The sequence below is a fragment of the Megascapheus bottae genome, chromosome 24, assembly GCF_031878675.1.
Source record: "Megascapheus bottae isolate mThoBot1 chromosome 24, mThoBot2.hap1, whole genome shotgun sequence".
NCBI lineage: Eukaryota > Metazoa > Chordata > Mammalia > Rodentia > Geomyidae > Megascapheus > Megascapheus bottae.
In genome coordinates this window covers 4,706,856-4,721,308 of record NC_143532.1, presented here as the reverse complement: position 1 = coordinate 4,721,308, position 14,453 = coordinate 4,706,856, and the positions used below count along the sequence as shown (strand labels likewise).

Below are 14,453 nucleotides of genomic sequence, written 5' to 3'. Positions count from 1 at the left end.
TATTAGTCGTATGACTATGGTCCTCCTCTTTGAGTCCTACGCCACTGGCTCTTCTAACTCTCAGTATCTCACCCAGCCCCACAAGAATAGATTTAGATCAGCTCCATTCAGAACATACACGGTATGTTATGTTAGAGAGAAGGGATTTGAAGACTCCTCTTTCAAATGCTTTCCTGATTATCCCAGTGGGAGTTAACATTTTATTTCCCCCCCATCTAATCCCAGTCCTAAGCTCCTCAGCTGTCATGATTCTAGTCTTAATGCCCACTGGATTTTGTCTTGATCCACACATCTCATTGCCAACGTCATCATGAACATGCTAAGCATAATTCTGCACACGGGGTGGGAAGCTGTCCACCTTCAGCTTCACACTGAGCTCCATCCTGATCTCCGCACTGTGAGAGCGCAGTACTCTGCAGCCACCATGACCTGTGAGCCACCTTTGCCCTTGTTTACACTGAAGGAGAGTTCTCTATCAGGGACTCTCCGCCTGTGATGGGCAGGGACAGCAAGCAATCAAAGTGCAGTCTGAGGACATTCAGCAAACATTAACCACTCGTTAGTGATTATTCTGCATTAGGCTCTGCCGCACGCCAATTAATCACTTCCAAAGGACTGTGGGCATGGCAGCCTACTCATGATGAACGAGCACCACACTCAGGTGCTCTCATGCAAAGGAGTCAGGAGGGTATGATGGGCTTTGCCAGCCTACGAAGACTCTGTGTTCAATTCTCTATATTTGCCGTCAGGAAACTATACTGAGCCAGCCTTCCGTCTTCTCAGACATGAAGGGGATGGGAAGAAGGTGGAACCCAGGGGGACCACCATCCAGCTGGGCTAACCCAGGTGCTACGTGCAGTGTTCCCCTGTGAAATGAAGGTGGTAATATCACCAAATGCACAGTTTTGTGGTAGAGATTAAGTCAGATAACACCAAGTATTTGGCACAGCAACCAGCACACCATGGCAATAACTAGAAATCAAACCCTGATGTTCTACCTTTTTGAGATTACTACACTATTTGTGAAAAGAAGTGGGGAGGGGCACTATTTGACCAGCTCCCATGAATACGGGTCATTGTGACCTCTCAACAAGGCCTAGCATCTCCAATTGCTCTCAGAGAAGACCTTGAAGATTCTTCCTGTCAGACTGTATTCACATTAAAAGTAGTTAGGCTGAGACAGTTTAGAATCTACAAGGCATATTCTCATCACCACACTTCCAGGCATATTAATTCTATCTAATCAGAGGAAGGCACTGAAGGTCAAAGTAGTTGAGCCCAAAGTCAAGTTGCTAATAAGGGGCTCATCCTGCTTTTCTAACTCCAGACCCCACACATTCTCTACCATATGCCATGCTGTCAACACTTTTCCCATGTGTTGTGTTTCTACACAATGTCTGGGAAAGCTAGCAAAGTAGAATCTAATCTAATTAACAATTCCTGGGATTGGTATATATGAAATAACTGATCATATTTTCTTATTTTGACTATGTTCCTTGCAATCAGAAACAACCATTCGTCCGATCTGAATTGAGACCTGCCCCCTAACATTTATAGCAATGGTTGAATAGGTAGGTACCTGACATTGCTGAGTCTCTATGACAGTTCCTGCTTTGGGGAAAGCACATGAAAACAAATTTAATTGTCAGGTGTCTGATCAGTGGGTGAGGCTATTCCACAGAAATATTCTAAGGAGAGATTGATGGGATTGATTTTTCTAGACCCTTAGAATGGAATGAAAACATAGATTCTGACAGGCCTGACTAAGGTAAGCCTAGATTTTCTCCAATCTATCTTGCTTACCTCTTCTAGGCATACTTATTTGGGGAGATAAATATTTTGGTTTCAAGAAATCATACTCCATGTCTCCGGAGCCTTCTCACTTTAGCTAGTATAAAAAGCACTGCAGTTGGGAAGGTGCATTATAAATCCAGTGACAGCTATTTTGGAACCAATTACAGACACTTTCAGGCCTAATTAAAATAGTTTCCATTTTTTGAGTTGGCTCCAGGTATCCATTTATGCCTGTGCTAGAAACTAATTTGTAGCAAGATCTGGGATCCAGGCCCTTATACTAAAATGTATGTTATATGTGATAAAGCTAAACTACTTAGTTTAATACTAGAAAAGTAAATTGAAGTAAAAGAAGTTACATTCCATATTTAAGAAATCAATATGCTTCTGAGTAAAAACAGAATTAAAGTGCTTAAAAGTAAATTTTCAAAACCAAGTATCTATTCCAGGTGCTACCTGAACACAGACTTATGTTTGTTTGAAATCATTTCCTCCACCTTAAGCCCAATCTTGCTGTTCACAGACCTGAAACCTTTTCCCCTTGTTGGCTTTGGTTTCTCTTCCTCTAGCCTCCTTCTGACCTCGTGTTGCAGTGTCATTGTAAGACACACATAAGATGCTGTAAACCTGTCACACAGTAAACCTGCGGTGCAGAAATCACCCACTATATCAATATCCACTGTCCCCATTACCATCATTGTTATCATTGCCATCAGCAGCATTTTTCCAAAGTTCCTCTCCTTTGGTGAGGAGAGTCAGAGTGAGGTTATAGTTGGAATCCAGAGGATCCAGAATTCAGGAAGCTAACAATTCTGAGCCTAACAATAACTTTCTTTGGGTTTTCACAGTCACTGTTATCTGGATCTTGCTAGCTAGCTGGTACAAAGGAAGAACTGGACTGTAGATGGATGTATTGACAATCCTGCTTGAAATGTCATTTTACCTCTCATTCAACACACTCCTGGGCCATTTATCACCCTGCAAGGGTTGTTTTGCTTACTATATGTGCAATCCCTAGTGAATGAATAAATAAAAGAATAAATAAATTAAAAAGATGAATTATAAAAAATGTTGGTAAGGATAGGAAGACATTAGAACTATCTGTGTTTCTGCTGGAACTGAAAAATAGTGCAGGCATTCTGGAAAACAGGTTAGGTAGAATGGTCAATGACCCAATAGTTCTACTAGGTATAAACCCAAGAGAACTGAAAATGTGTCTTCACAAAACATACCATATGAATGGCAATAGTAGCATTGTCCATAATTGAAAGGAAAGAAGAAATTTCATTGTCAATGCATCTAAATAGCGAATAAATCAAATATGTTGCATCCATACAATGCAATATCATTTCATGATGAAAAGTTGTGAAAAACATGCACAAATCTCTAAAACATCTACTAAGCAAGAGAAGCCAGTCACAATGAGATATATTATATGATTCTATCTGTATAAAACATCCAGAATAGCAAATCTAAAGAGACTCTTATCTCTGATTAGCCACCAGAAAACCAGAAGTGCCACTGTGGCTCAAGTAGTACAGCACTAGCCTTGAGCTGAAGAGCTCAGGACAGCGTGCAGGCCCCATGACCAAGAAAAAAATATACTTTCTAAAGAGGGCTGTTAATTTGAGCCATTGCTGTTGGACAGCCCTTAAGACACACTACCTGCATTTCAAATAGGGAGGCCAAACATTATGGCTCTGAAATTGGAATTCTTCACTCAATGCATTTTCTTCTTCCTTATGTGGACTGTGCAGAAATTCAAGTAACTATCCTGAGCTCCTTCCTCCACCAACATAATCTCTGCTTGCCAGAGATGTTCTATGAAGTGCATGGACTTCTTCCAAGTCCTTCCTGATTATTTTCCATTCAGCCTTTGTTCTTGTTTATACAGCACCCTTAAGAGACCAAAGAACAATAGTGTGTGGCAGGAGTTAGGCACTACAGTCTGACACAGAACTCTAAAATGCTAGCATCGCAGTAAAGTCTGTCTTTCCAGCAAACTTGTCACCTGTGAAATTGGGAATTGGATGTCAGAGGAAATGGGGCAGAGATATTTCATTTGCAGTGAAAATTCCGGATCATCCCAAACCCAATGGCTGAGACACATTTTCAACAGGAACAGATGGGTGCCTGTGAGCTTTGGATGCTCAAGGGAGTACGGTTTTAACCAAACCTCCTGAGGGAGTCCATCTGGCCCAGGCCATGAGAACACACCCCATGAAGAGGCTAGATGAGGCCTGAAGTTGTCTGCAGATCTGAGTGGGCGGGCTTGTGTAAGGGCCAGCATTCTCATTGGCTGTCAGTCTGTTCAGATTTTGCTGGCAATCAGTGGGTCCTCTCTGGGAGAGAAGAAAGAAGATATAGCTGTGTCTAAGGGGTGGACCCTTTGAATCTAGTCCAGCATTATAGGCATGGTGGTAGATTATGCATTAAGTCCACCACTGCCTGGCCCAAGTCTTGAATAGTGGAAGGATGACATTCCCAGGTTCTACGAATTCAGGGTGAAAGAACTGACACGTCCAAGGACAATGCTCAGTGGGCATTCAATCCCCATGAGCTGGGTGGTATTATTTTTTCACAGCAGGATTTTCCATGCTGCAAGTCATTAAGCCTCTAAAATCCCAAATTCCTTACCCTTGCAAAACTTCAGCTAATAGTGTAATGTGATCATTCTCTGAAATGAAACACTCTCTGGGGTGGTGTACATTCACAAGTAGAAACAAGAGCAGCACATCTCTGGCTGTCCAAAGAAACAAGAGGGTGACACGGTGAAGGTCCCACATGGCAGCGGTCACACTTTTGATCTGAAACCCAGGCCGACGTTTGCACCCTTTGTGTTCCCCAAAGAACTTTCAGTTCTATAGGTTACATCTGCTACTATTACATTTTAGCAGTTCAAACCAATCCAATTTGTATATGCTTATTTATTAATACATTCCAAACAACAAATCCATCATGTGTTAGCATAAATTTTAAAAAATTATTGGTTTCCAAAAAAAATTGATTTAGTGAGACAACTGACATTTCATATCATTTTAGTATCTGGCTTTATTGAAAATATCTGGAGACTTTTTGACCAACTCTTGAACTTAATCTGCTAAAATTTTCTTGGTTCAAATATGTCTTCAAAATTCCATGCACACACAGATAGATAGGTAGAAAGGGGAAAATATTTTTTTCCTTGTTTTCTTTATTTCATATAGTTTTATTATAATTAATAGAAGGGTTACATTATATTTGCCAGATAGAAAGTGCATTATTTCACATACATTGATACCCTTTCTCATGTCTTGGTCCCCATTTCCCTCCCCCCCGACCCCCACCCCTCATCTTGTTTTCCCCCCTTAAGGGGAAAATATTTTAAAGACCTTTTCAGAGGACCAAGAGCATAATTTTCTGAGACCCACCAAGACTCAACAAAGGTTTTTTTTTTTAAAGATTAGTTGCCATGTGGAAGCTGAAACCATATGAATTAACATTTTGTACTCTTCAATAATAACTCATTGTTCCATCCTACACTTTTAAGGATGCAATGGTCCTTGAATTACATAGATTTTCTATCAAAACTTATTTATATATCATTTATATTATATTTTAAAAAACCACATCTGCTAATACTACCAATCTCATCCCAAAAGTATTCAAGTTTTCAGAAGCTGTCAAGCTCACAGTTGCAGATATAAATTTTCCAAAATTCTAATTTTCTCTGGAAAGTTGGTCTTTTAGCATTGGCAACAAATACTGCCAGTTGTTTTCCTTGAAGTGACAGGCTCATTTTATTCATTTTCAAGAAATTGTCCGCCAAACATCCAAGTCTGAATAATCATAATTTGTCTGTCAGTTGTTCGTCCAAGTGAAAATGGTGTTCCATAAATAAGTGGCTAGCTCAGCTCACAACCCAAGCCATCACGCAGGTGGATTTCCTCAGTCAATCCTTGCTCTTTGTTACATGGCAGAAATACTGGCTGCATGTTTCCCATTTTGCCATGCACAGATTTTAAAAATGTGAACTTAAGGGTTAAGGTTTGATGAAATTACTAATGCCTATGACTTCCACACGGGCATCCTTTAGATCTTCATTTCTTTTCTTCCTCATTGAGAACATGTGTTAGTGAGGATGCTGGCTGTTGGTTTCTGGCTATGACACCTGCGGTTTTGTGCTACAACTGGCTTTGCACCAGCAGAGCAACTCTCAGCAAGGTCACAAATAGCATCTAAATTCTATCAAAATAATGATGTTAATCTCAGAGAATCCCTGAAAGAATCTTGGGACTTTCTTGCACCCACAAGCACACTACTCAAATTAATCTTAAAAACAAAACCTAAGCAAAGGGGGAAATGTTGCATTGTACGTGAATTCTCCCACTGCCCTCTGTGTGTATTTGATGACTCTGGGTTTCCTCAGCAAAAGTCAATGAGACAATTAAATCCCTGCCCATTTTTCCTCCTCTTGATCTCAGTGTTTAAAAGGCTTGCACCACACTTTTCACACCCAGGCTTGTGAATAATTCATGCACTCCTTTTCTTAGGCTCTTTTGTCTCTGCTGTTTAAACCCAGTGGAAGGTTCGCATTTGGCTTCCTGGACTTCCCATCTTTGTAAATACTCCAGTGGCCACTTTTATCTTCCACCAGAAGGAGAAGACAATCAAAGACAATCTTTGCTAATTTCGTCAGTTCCCTTTGTGACAAATTTTATATCACACAAACCATTTTATCCAGGATCATTGTAGCCAAGCCAAAAAAGAGGATGCTGATGGGACTCAAGACTGTGGCCTGTGGGCAGCCAGCAACTACTGCCTCATCCTGGAAGAAGGCATTTTGATCTCTGCACTGTTGACGTTGGGTCCTCTGGTGTGAGAACTGCCCTGGCCATCATAAGATATTTGGTAGAACCTGGACTCTACCACTAGAGACAGGCAGCAACTCCTCAGTTGCAACAACCAAAACTATCTCCTGTCATCATGCAAGGTTCTCAACTTCTCCAGTGCAAATCAATGCCCAAGATAGCGTTAAAAATGGAAACTCCTCAGCTGTCCTCCATCAATCACAGAGTATCAGGAAAGATGATAGGAAGCAGTATGGCCACGTAATGATCAGAGTCTTCATCCTGACGAGATGCCTTTTGATTCATATGGCACTAGCTCTGGGGCTGGCTCCCAAACCTAACTCCACATTAGGATCAGTTGGGAATATCTAAGAACATTCTAGCAATGAGGCCTGTCTAGTGTAGAGACAGGTTGAGCTGATACTGGTACCAACAGCCCACTGGGATGTATAAAACCTTCCCTGGTAGTTTTAACAATCTAAAGTGCATAGAAATGAAAGAAGGAAGGGTGAGCAAATGTAGTCATATTTAATGTACATTATGTAAAAAAAATTAGCTGTGTAACTTGAGGGTAGGGCCAGGAGGGGGAAAATGGAAGAGAACAAAGGAAGGGGTGACCCTGACAAAGAAGCACTGGACTCATAAACTACTTAACAATAAAATAATTCAATCCAGAAAATTTCTAAATTTTTAAAATTTCATATAGTTTAGCCCTAATCCTCATCTTTTGCAGATGAGGAAACAGGCACAGAAGGTCCAGGAATTAATCCATCTAGAAACCAGTAGTGTTAAAATTCATCCCTAACTTTCCTTACTGAAGTACCAGTCTCTTTCAGTGTCTACCATTGTGATCATTGCTTATGCATTTGTTTCTGTCTTTTCTTTTTTGGCACTGGAGATCAAACCCAGGATGTTGCACTTGCTAGGCAAGCACTTTGCCACTGAGCTACAGCCCAGCCCTGCTTATTCATTTCTCATGTAACTCCTCTTGACTAGCTGGTAAGGTATCAAGGCAAGGATGACATCTTCCAGGCTCAGCATGGCTGTGTGTCTTCCCAGGAATTAAGAATCTTTCTTAAACATGGCAAGCAAGCAACAATAGAGCAAAATCTGAACATACATCTCTCTGGTGCCAAACTCCAATCCACTATACACTAAAACGATCAAGTCAGGAAAAAAATAGATGATCCGTTTGGACATGAGGCTACTCAAAGTTCCTCTTGGGTACTGGCCAGTCTTTTAAGCTCTGTATCCTTTGGTTGACACCAGAGGAGCCAAGATCCAGTTCCGGGAAACAGCCAGAGCATCAACGGCTCCCGGGAGGGTGGGCCAGCTCTTTACCGCCAAGCTTTCTATCTCCCTGTCCAACCAAACCAGCTATGCCTTTTCGTAGACAAAAAAAAACACAGAAGTTTAGAGTAGCTGCCATGTGTCTTGGAAAAACAATTAACTCAGAAGAATTCTGTGGGAGAGAACATCTTAGGAGCCCAGCAACAGGGAAGCATGTTGGGTCCCAGACCCTGTTGTCCATCCAGTCTCATTTCTCACATTCTTTTCCCTGCTCAGCTCTAACCCAACAGAAATCTCTATCTACTGGAGCCACTTACCCACTTGCTTCTCCTTTCTTAATGTGTTATTTTCCCTCTTTCCTCCAAGCCTTTGAGCATGTTCTTCTAGTGGCCTGTGGGTGGCCTTGATCCCACAGCTCATTCTTCAGCTCTGATGTGGAAGTGGCCCAGCAAGACTCCTCACCAGGGAAACCCCTGCTTCACACTCACATAGCATCACTTCTACCACTGCACCCAGGACACTTCCTAATGACAAATCCTTATTCAGTGCTCACCAAGGTGCTCATCTTTATTTAGGCTGGGGATACAGTCAGCTTTGGGAGGCAGCAATCACATTCATTCACCTGAAATTCAGTAGCTAGCACAATCCTAGGCCCTGTCTGTACATATTTATTTGAAAATGAAGAAGTTGCAACCAGGCCTGGGGCTCCCTTTAAGTCACAGTTAAGACTGGTATTAGATAGAAGAGCAGGCAGGAAAAATGAAAGGAAGGAAGGAACCCAAGTCAGGGAAGAGTGCCCAGCCCTGGGTGTGTGCTGCTCATCTCTCCATTTCTCATCAGCAGCACTCTAGGCAGTGGCCAGAGAGCTGGAGCAAGAGATCGAGTAGCCAGATCTCATTGCATCCTAATTTTATGGGGATGCAGAACTGTCAAGTTTTCACATTTCAGAGGCAGCAATTGTTTCGAATACTGGCAATGCATTTTTGCTCTTTGACTTGCTCTGTGAACTCCACAGGGTTTTTAGACTTCTTTCCCTTTCAGTTTTGGAGCTTCAATCTTTTTACAGCCAGCTCTGCATAAAGCAGAAGTGTTCAAGTAAATTCCGCTGATCAGAGCTCAGCATGTGGGCAACCAGGAGGCTCAGAGGGGCCATTGACAATGGCTGAGTGGAACCCAGTGCAAGTGTGAGGTCAAGTGCAGATTGTAGTCGCCTGGCTTTTCCTTTGCATTTCTTCTGTGGAGAAGCAGAGAAGAGCCAGGAAGACAGGCATGCTCCCCTCTCCCTGCTGAGGCTCAGCTTCATGTACTTCTTCCCTGGATTGTTCCGTAAAGCTTTCCCCAAAGCCCTTCTCAAACTCCTCACAGCCCCACAGTGCAGCCAAAGTCTTCATGCTCCAAGTGAGACTTCCAACTTCATTGCAATTCTTAAGAGCCTCCCATGGTTGTCTAGTCTACAGCATGGTTACACTGTGACTACAGCTTGAACAGCTATCACTAGAAGTACAGTAAAATTAGCAGAGCAGTAGAGAGAGTACTACGGCAGGGTTCCATAATGGCTCGATTCTTGAATAGCTATCCCAGAGTAGGAGGAAGCATACCCAAACTATCAGAGCAGTACATGGAGCCCATGTGAGCCGCCAAGGCACTCAGAAACTACTCTCTCAGCCTAGATTTCCTACCTTTGGGCAACCTTTACTTATGAGCATAAAACATAAATTTAAACCCCTATAAGATTTGTCCATAGTACTGATTTACACTTCAGATTCATAGAGGGTCTGTATGTCTTACATAGCCATGATATAATCATATCCATGAACTAAAGTGTTTGGAAACAAGACAAGAAAATAATAACTCCCTCCAAACATTACTTCAAACTACAAGTATTATTGCAGGCCTATTGTATGTAAGAGAAAATGTGAAATTTTGTCATACTTTGGATGGAAACTTTAAACATTACACAGGGAATGACTTGGACATGATCATGGTATAGTCATTTCAACGAGTATAAACCCCTGAGTTAGAATAGCAACTCATCTAGAATGATTCACAGAATTCCCTCCATGACGTTTTACTTTTATATCTAAAAATCTAAGCAAATTCAGCTCATTGTCAAGCCCGCTTCTTCCTCAGTGATCTTTGTGCCTAACAATAGTGTGACCATTCCTATCATTCGGCTCTGGACCACAATACTAGTGTGGGTGAGAATACTCCATCAGTGGATTAATAGTGGCAGTTCTGTTTGGAATCATTTTGAATTTAACATTCATGAACTAGACTTGAGCTGCAAAGTGTAATAAACTTAGTTGATTTTAATATTTTTATCAACACAGCCAATTAGCTTGATTACTAAGCCTGCTCTCCTCCTTTCCTGCCACCTGATTCCTCAGCAATTCCTCCAGAGCTTTCCCCTATCCACCCACTGTTTCCTCCATATCCTTTGTCTCCCAGATGCCAGCCGCTGCCATTTCTCCTCTTGACAGCTGTGCTGGTATCTTGCGCCTATGAGCCCCGATCAACCACAGTGACACTATTCACACTAAATGGCATAGATCACATTATCCATCAATCCACAAAGGTTTCCCAACACAATTTAGCACAAATTCCTCACACTTTCTACCCTAACCCCTCTGTTTCACCTCTCCATAGTTCCTGTCTCATCTCTCCATAGTTCCTGTCTCATCTCTCCATAGTTCCTTATCTACGTTTGTACAGTACCAGTATTACTTCTGTTTAGGGTATACTAAGCTCATTCTTACCTGCGGATTTTATATTTGCTAGTTTCCACTTAATGTCATCCTGAACACTAAGGTTTCAGCTGAGTGTCCTTCTCCCTAGACCTGTGCCCAATGCTTTCTCCACCAGTCTCTCTGCTCCCTGTGTTTGTGAGCCATCATAACCCAAGTGACTACCATATGTGTGGATTTGTCTATCTGGGTGAAACTCCCATTAGACTGAAATCCCAGAGGAAAAGTGACTTCCGTGTTGTGCTCACAGTTATATCTCAGGTGCTCAGCACAGAGTAAGGTCTTGGTAATTGAGTTAATTGGTGGTGTTGATAAAAAAAATATTAAAATCAGATGAGTTTATTAGACTTTGCAGCTTAAGTCTATATCGTGGATGTTAAATCCAACCAGAATTGCTAACATTAATACATTGATTGAGTATTCTAGAATTCAGTGGATTCCCAGCCCTGAAGCTTACCCATATTCCAAACTGAACCTTACCCCCCCTCCAACTCCAGGATTTCCCTGGAAGCACACAGCATGTTTTTATCTACACCAGCAAAATTGCTCATCAGTAATAGGTGAGGGAGGGGAACTAGTGAGTGATAAAAAATATTCCCCTGATGAGATACCCCCCTTCCCTCTCAGTCTATTGGAAAATGATAAAAGTTGTTAAGAGATTATTGAACCACTTTAACCATCTAAAATTGATGGGCAAAGCTTTCCTCTAATTAAACAAATCCTAGAGATACAAGTCAGCAAAGGGGAGGTTTTTTATTTCTAATGTTAAACACTTCCTCCCGCTTTTAGAGGTTTTGTCTAAAAACAGGCAAAGTTCAATATGTCACCATATATGGAAGGCATCTGCCCACTGACACACACCCCAATAGTGAGCCTTTTGTAAACAGCAGACACAAATCAGAGAAAAACTTAACTCTAAACTTGCCATAGCAGAATAATCAAAATGTGTTAATACTTTATTGAACAGGAAACATGTGAGTTAAATTGCAATTAAGTTTATAAACCAATTCTCACATTCTTCGTCGAATCAAAAGATCAGAGACAAATGTTCTTGGGAACTTGCTGCTTAGTAATGCTTTTACAGTGGTTTCACACAGCCAACCTAGCACTGTAGATTAATAATTGGAAGTTCATTCATGCAGGGACAAGACCAAGGTGAATTCAAATCTCAGCTGTAGACCATTTTAGCTTTAGGGTAAGTTGCCCAAAGTCCTTGTTCTTACACTTTCCTATCTCAGGAAACAGAGATGAGAAAAGCCCTGGCTTCACAGGCTATGAAAATATTGAGACACTTTTCCAAAAGCATAGTCTCAAGAAAACTCACAACAAATGTCACTCCCTTTCCTTGTATACCAAAATCTATTATTTTGGTCCCAAATCAAGACTCAATCACCATCCTGGCCATTTTAGCTAATGGTGATTGACATAATTATACGATAGTTACAGTCTAATCCTTTCAGATAGCTAAGTTTACTTACCAATGGCCTAATTTTTCCAAGTAGATTTGTCTTGCATTTTCACTTTCTTTTAAAATATAAAGTATGGGTCAGGAGTTTGGTCTAGTGGTATAATGCTTGTCTAGCATGCACAAAGACCTAGGTTCAATTCCTCAGTACCACATACAAAGAAAAAAGCTGAAAGTGGTGCTATGGCTCAGGTGGTAGCGCTCTAGCCTTGAGAAAACCCAAGGAGAGTGCTCAGGCCCTGAGTTTAAGCCCCACAACTGGCAAAAAACAAATAAATAGAAATAAAATAAAATATAAAGTATAAGCTGGGTACAGTAGTTCATGCCCGTAATCCTAGCTATTCAGGAAGCTGAGATATGAGAATCAAGGTCAAACGCCAGCTTGGGCACAAAAAGCCTGAGACTCTTATCTCCAGTTAACCTCTAGAAAATTGGAAGTGGAGTGGGACTTGGCTCAAGGATAGGGTGGTAGCCTTGAGCTGAAGAGCTCAGGGACAGCATCCAGGCAGAGTTCAAGCCCTACAACAAACAAAGAAACAAACAAAGTCCTTTCTCTGCTTCCTGGAAACCGTGACGTGAACTGCTCTTCTATGCCCTTCCCTGCCATGATGGACCGATCCCCACGAGGTTAAGAACCCTAATAAGACTCTCCTAAAAATAAATAAAAAGAGGGTGGGGCTGACCTGAGCAAGTGAAGACAAGATGCAGACACAGAGTGGAATGACATCTTACGCAAAAAGGACATCTTGCCCTCGAAGGAAGTCTAAAAGAGTTGGAGAGTGAGGCAGAAGAGGGGGAAGAGCGAATCCTCCAGCAGTCAGTGGTGAAAACATATGAAGATATGACCCTGGAAGAGCTGGAAGAAAATGAGGATGAATTTAATGACGAGGATGAACAGGCTATTGAACTCTACAAGCAGTGAAGACTGGCTGAGTGGAAAGCAACTCAACTGAAGAATAAGTTTGGAGAGTTTTGGAGATCTCAGGAAAGGATTATGTTCAAGAAGTTACCAAAGCTGGTAAAGGCTTATGGGTAGTCTTGCACCTTTACAAACAAGGGATTCCCCTGTGTGCCCTCATAAATCAACACTTCAGCGAGCTTTCTAGGAAGTTTCCTGATGTCGTTTATCAAGGCCATTTCAACAACCTGCATACCCAATTACCTGATATGGATTTGCCCACTATATTCGTTTACCTTGAAGGTGACATCAAAATACAGTTTATTGGTCCTCTGTTGTTCGATGGCATGAACCTGACAAGAGATGAGCTGGAGTGGAAACTGTCTGAGTCTGGAGCAATCAAGACAGACCTAGAGGAGAATCCCCGGAAACCCATTAAAGACAAGTGGCTGTCCTTAGTGCGGGACTCTGTCCTAATGAGGAGGGCCAGCAACTCTAACAGTGACTAAACCAAGGCCGCCGCTGCCATAACTTTTCCAACTTTTTTGATGTGATGTAATCATCTAGATAAATCTTCAAAAGAAAAAAGCAAGAACAAAATAAATAAATAAACAAATAAATAAATAAATAGACATGACAGTAAGGATACAAAAGTACAAGTGTTTTGCCTGGTAAGTAAACTTAAGAAAATCATCAAGAAGTAAGAAAATGAGATAGGAAAGAGAAAGAAATTGAGGAAAAAAATGACTTTTCAAGCTAATTTTCACTGTAAAAACTGGGACCCTTGCTTAGAGATGGAAGAAAAATATTATGAGAAAAAAAAAGTCTATGTCAGGAGAGGGATGCCTCACGTGAGTTATTTGTTGAAGACTGTAGTTCCTAAATATTCCCAGTTTGCCCTAGTCTTCAGGCAGAGTGGACTCCAGTGGAAAAAAATTATTCAAGAGACTCTCAGAGGCTTGCCACTGGAAACCATGCAAGGTCTACCCCAAAGCAAAGACCTGTGCTCCAAGGAGATGCATGACACATTAAGTGTTAAAACAAAATTCCAGGCACACTTTCTGCCCATGAACATGTGGGCTATTTCTTCAAGTTCATGAGCTATGACACCACACACACACACACACACACACACACACACACACACACACACACCACTGCTAGGGCAGAGAAAGGAAGCACATAACATATATGGTATATGTACAATGGTTAATGTTTTTACTGTCCTAATGACCCCTTGAGCAAAGCATGCCCTCAAGGATAAAAAGTCAGATCAGCCTGAAGCTAATATTCCCTGACACATTGAGGCCCTCCAAGAGTGGTTCTTCCTTGGGATTTAATATGGGATTCAATATGACTTTGAAAGAACCAATATCACATTAACACAGTCTATGCTTCAAATTATTCTCTACAAAGAGCCATTAAAAGTCAGT

General features: G+C 41.4%; 1 pseudogene; it reads left to right on the top strand.

Moving 5' to 3' along the window:
• Positions 1–310: 310 nt before the first annotated feature.
• On the top strand, positions 311–13,529 carry LOC150046830 (phosducin-like protein 3; annotated as a pseudogene).
• The last annotated feature ends 924 nt before the right edge of the window (positions 13,530–14,453 follow it).